Source organism: Euprymna scolopes, chromosome 2, assembly GCF_053919585.1.
Source record: "Euprymna scolopes isolate OS-2025 chromosome 2, ASM5391958v1, whole genome shotgun sequence".
Classification (NCBI taxonomy): domain Eukaryota; kingdom Metazoa; phylum Mollusca; class Cephalopoda; order Sepiida; family Sepiolidae; genus Euprymna; species Euprymna scolopes.
In genome coordinates, this window is record NC_136483.1 from 93,568,118 (window position 1) to 93,573,117 (window position 5,000).

Below are 5,000 nucleotides of genomic sequence, written 5' to 3' on the forward strand. Positions count from 1 at the left end.
TTAAACTCATTATTCGGCTATCATTAGGTAAAGGTTAGGAAGAAAATTTTCATTTATGTAAACACTCTGATGTATAACTAAATGGAAACTCTGAACAATGTCAATAGATGGAGGTTACACTTATCTTGTTAAGGAAGTACGTCTCGGATATCTAGTGTAAGATGGAAAAGTTGTATTGTGGTAGTTTTGGATTACTGTTGCCAACGTTCTTGTTATTTTCAAAGAGTTTCATTCTATCTAACTTACGTCCTCTTTAAACTGAATCTCTGGACGAAGTAAGGAATCGTTATAACGAACACAGGAATCTATACTAACATTATTTGTGAACAAACACTGTTGATTAAATACTTTTAATAATGAATACTGTCCTAATTCGCGAGTTGGATATAAAGATTCGCAAAGTATAAAACACCAGTAAGATACAACATGAAACTATTCGCAATTTTTAAAAACGTTTATACGAAAATATTTGATATTAAATCAACAGTTATAATTTCAGTCCCAGCTCGGGACAACTTTACTGGATAACCGCTCAACATTTACTATGATTTTACTTAAATGCAAATTTAATACGATGTAATTTTTAGAATTGTTATGACTAATTCATGAAGAATGAGGTGTTATCATATTTTGTTAGTTCCGAATACTGTGTGTGGTTCGTATTCCTTCTACATCTCACTAAACTCTATTGAATCCTGAAAATCAACCGGGAGTGACTAAAACTGACAACGATGAATGTGCAGCGCCTTGTGTCAAGGTACACTATTCTAAACACCCGCTAACTTCTCATCAGCATAACAATAGCTCAATAATATACATCGTCGAGTCAGACACAACTTCAAAGTCAGCGTATAGTATCTCATGTCACGCCCTCGGTCAACTCCTTCTTTACGCACTCTCAATTGACTTGTGAATCACGTTGGGGGAAATATATTCGTCAGTTGAAAATTTAACATTTGGTAAATTTTCTAATTGAGCACATTGTGTGTGCATGTATGAGGAAGCAACTTAATGGGTAGTGAACAGACAAAAAAGGATCAATATAACAAATTCCGCTACATTGCTGAGATGATTTCGGAACACTCACGAATACATATACACCGTGAGTTTGTCTTATATATTATGCTGTTTTTTTTCTTACAAAACCCAAATGCAATATCAGTTGCGCATCAGAATAATAAAGTTATATGTTAAACTCGACACAATCATAAAGGCAACCATGTTTGAAGTGACTAACGTGTTGTTTGCTTTAAAAAGTAGGTTTTCTTATGAATTCATAACATCAGTCATTTAATTTATTTTGTACATATTTTCGAACGTAATATTAAATTAAGTTTGCATTGAGAGATTAGGAGATAGACTCCTCAGTTAAGCGGTTGAATGTACAAATTTCGGCACAGGGATTACTGAAAATACAATTACAGGTTATTTAATAAGTTTAAACGTTGATGCATGTTGAATTCTAGCGAGCTACACCAGTGGATTAAACAAATTTTCCGTTTAAAATTTAGTACATATTTTCAAGATCGAGAAACGGTTTTCTAATTGAATAAGAAGCACATGGGAAAGTTTACAGGTTGTTTCAGAAGCAACGTTGTTAGTATAGAATCCCAGATAAGAACAGTATTCAGAAATAATTCATTTGAGAAGGTTAACTACCATCCTAAAATATACCGACACAGAATACACATTATGGTAAGGATGATGTAAGCTGTCTCTAAGTAGATTTAGATTTTTTTTTCTCTTTCTGCTCTTAAGAATGTTGTCTTTGTCTTGCTGAGAGCACTCAAGAAAAGGCAATCCTATAAAACATTTCTGTCGTTAGGATGGCTTAATCTTGTACTTTAGATCTGGCATCGTTAAAACAGGGTCATAAGACGACATCTATAGACGTTGTTACTGTTTTTGTGTGTGAGGAGAGTTAAGGGATATATTATTGATCTACGATCGATTTGTGCTAAACAAAAAGTATTAAGGAATGACACACACATACGCACTCACATATATATATATATATATATATATATACATATATATATATATATATATATATATATATATATATATGAAGACAGAGAGAGAAATATAGAAAGAGTAAGAGAGAAATAGGAGACTTAAAATATTGGCAGAGACAAACAAGAAAAATCGACAAGAATATTTACAGAAAGCATATATATTAACTACATTGAAAAACTTCTCTTAGTCTCTTCCACTCTTTTGATCGCTCTCTCCTTTCCATTCTTTCTCGCTCTACGAAATATATGTAATATTTTCTCGTGAAAATATTAACATTTACAATATATAGATTTACAAGAAACAAAGGCAAATATAGTCATAAAGCAGACACTTGTTTGTATATCTATAATATAAAGCGGAATGGGTGTGTATGTGTGTGTGTCTGGTCACGAATATGCTCCTATATGGTTGACTATTTTAAAAACAAACTGATTACATATAATGATGGAAGATTTATCGAGACACAGGAATGGATATGTTTGATCTGGTAGAATGGTGGCTCATTAAAATTGTGGGGTCTGAGTTCGCGCCTGGTCCACGAAGTACGAAAATACAAAATTAAAAAGAAAATGTTTACAAGTGTTTTTGATATAGATGTACATAATAATACTTTGATAAGTATGTTTTAACTTATTTTCAATAATACTTTGATAAGCATGTGTTAACGCAGACCCCACAATTTTATTATACCATCCTTAAGTAACCTTAAGTCGGAAAAGTGTTATATCTATCTTTAAAAAAGGGTTCTTTATAAAGATTTTTAAGTGGTCTTAAATTTTTGATCAGCAGTGTATATATATATATATATATATATATATATATATATATATATATATATATATATATGTATATATACACCAATATATATATGTGTGTGTGTACACATTGATATATTATTCTTAGTTAATATATTTTAAAAGATTATGCACCCAATGAAGTTTTAATGATGTTATTATAAAAGTGCTCAATAGCAAAGTAGAGCACTATATACTTATTTGCTTTACACGTTTTTTACTTGAGATAAAGTATTGCATTACATAAACAATTATATCGCTACAAATAAAGGAGCATCTTTCGGCCAGCCACTTAAGCAACTAGGGACCTCTTAAGTCGATACTACATATACAAAAAAATAGTCGATAATTATAATTATTCAGGGATTCAGCAATCATAAAATATATTATAAAAGCAAGTGTCATTAAGAATATACACGATAAGGGCTATAATATATGTAAAGAAAACTAAAAAGGGGGGAAATTAAGGATTGCGTTCAAACAACGGAAACACAGGATAAACATGGACAAAAGAAAAGAAACAAAAGTTGTGAAGAGAAAAATAAAAATAAAAATACTAGTGAAAACAAAAAAAAGAGAGGGGAAATAGCACAAGTAAAACAGTTAACATCAATTAATATGTACATAATATATATATACAAAAAACTACTGATAATATAATAAGTTTAAAAAAGATAGAAATAAAAAAATCACAAAACAACCGATTTAAAAATTACCAGCATAAAAATTATTAGATTTTTTTAATCAAAATAAAAATAAATAAAAGAAGATAAAGCCTAAACAATAAAAAAATGATAAACATCCATTTCATTATTTTTCTTATTCCCTCCTTCCCATCTCTTTTCCTGTTTTCAGTACCGCCAATTAATGTAACGCCCTCTTCAGGATTACAGAAATTTTTGTTATGTTTTTACCATGACATCAACCCGCTTGTATGGTTGTTTTCTTTTTTTGGAGGGGAGGGCTCTTTTCGTCATACACACAAGCGACTTTTCGCTTTTCTTTCGGCGTCCGATGACGGTTCAAAGGTGTCTCTTTGAGATTGCACATGCCGTTGCTTATAGCATACGTGTGGTGCACCATACACACGTTGATCCAAAAAATAAGTATCCTTAATTGGCTAATCCCGATGGCATGTTTTAATTCTCTTTTGGCTTACGTAACGAGACTGCGTTGCCTTACGGTGACGTTGTTTAAGGGGTTACTGAACGTTGCCTGCCTCAGGAACGACGCCAAGCAGAAAGGAAATATTTATATGATAAGGTATACTGATTTTAACAAAATCATGTTGATCCTTTTTAATTGCTAGTGTTTTATTACGATTTAATACTAACGCAATGCGTATGGTTGCTTATTACATTAATAGATGTGTAACATAAACACAAACATATGTACATACACACACACCAACACGCGCATTTTATCGAATTTCTAATCAAAATATAAAGGTAACGAAACAGAAATGTGACAGAATCATTTTATCCAAAGATAAGTCACATAGATACAATGACAATGGCATTTTTAAATAAGTAAATCAGTAAATAATAAAACGAATAAAGATACTCTAAGGTTTATGGCTGATCATATCTACACATTTAACCTATCTACTTATATTTATATCCTTCAAAATATATCAGCCAAGCATATTTGCATCTTGAAAACTTCACATCGAATTTCACGAAACATACATTCCGATAAACACGTATTAACGTGCAACCTAATATTTCAGAACGTGTATTTGCTTATATATAAATGCATATATATATATATATATATATATATATGTACATACATATATGTATATACATGTATACTAGCATACTAGTCAACATAAAGTTCGGTTTGGCCAAACCTGCTATACTAAGAATATTGACCAGTTTTTCATTATTATATGTCAACTCCTTCGTTACCCCAACACAAATTTCAAAAATTAATGAACGAATGAAAACAGGAAAATGTAACCACCACCACCACCCAAAAAAGCAGAAGTACGTGACAAATACTCCACAAGATATGTCGGCAGAAGTGATATGAAGATAAGCTATTCTCCGGATAATGAGCACCTTTTGATGACTATATTCCCATATAAGCGATTTTTGATGCTCCCTCAGTCTAGAAAGAATTGTTATTACGGTTTGTTGCGACGAAAATAAACCGTAAATAATTCGGTTTCAAAAATACCAAAAGAAT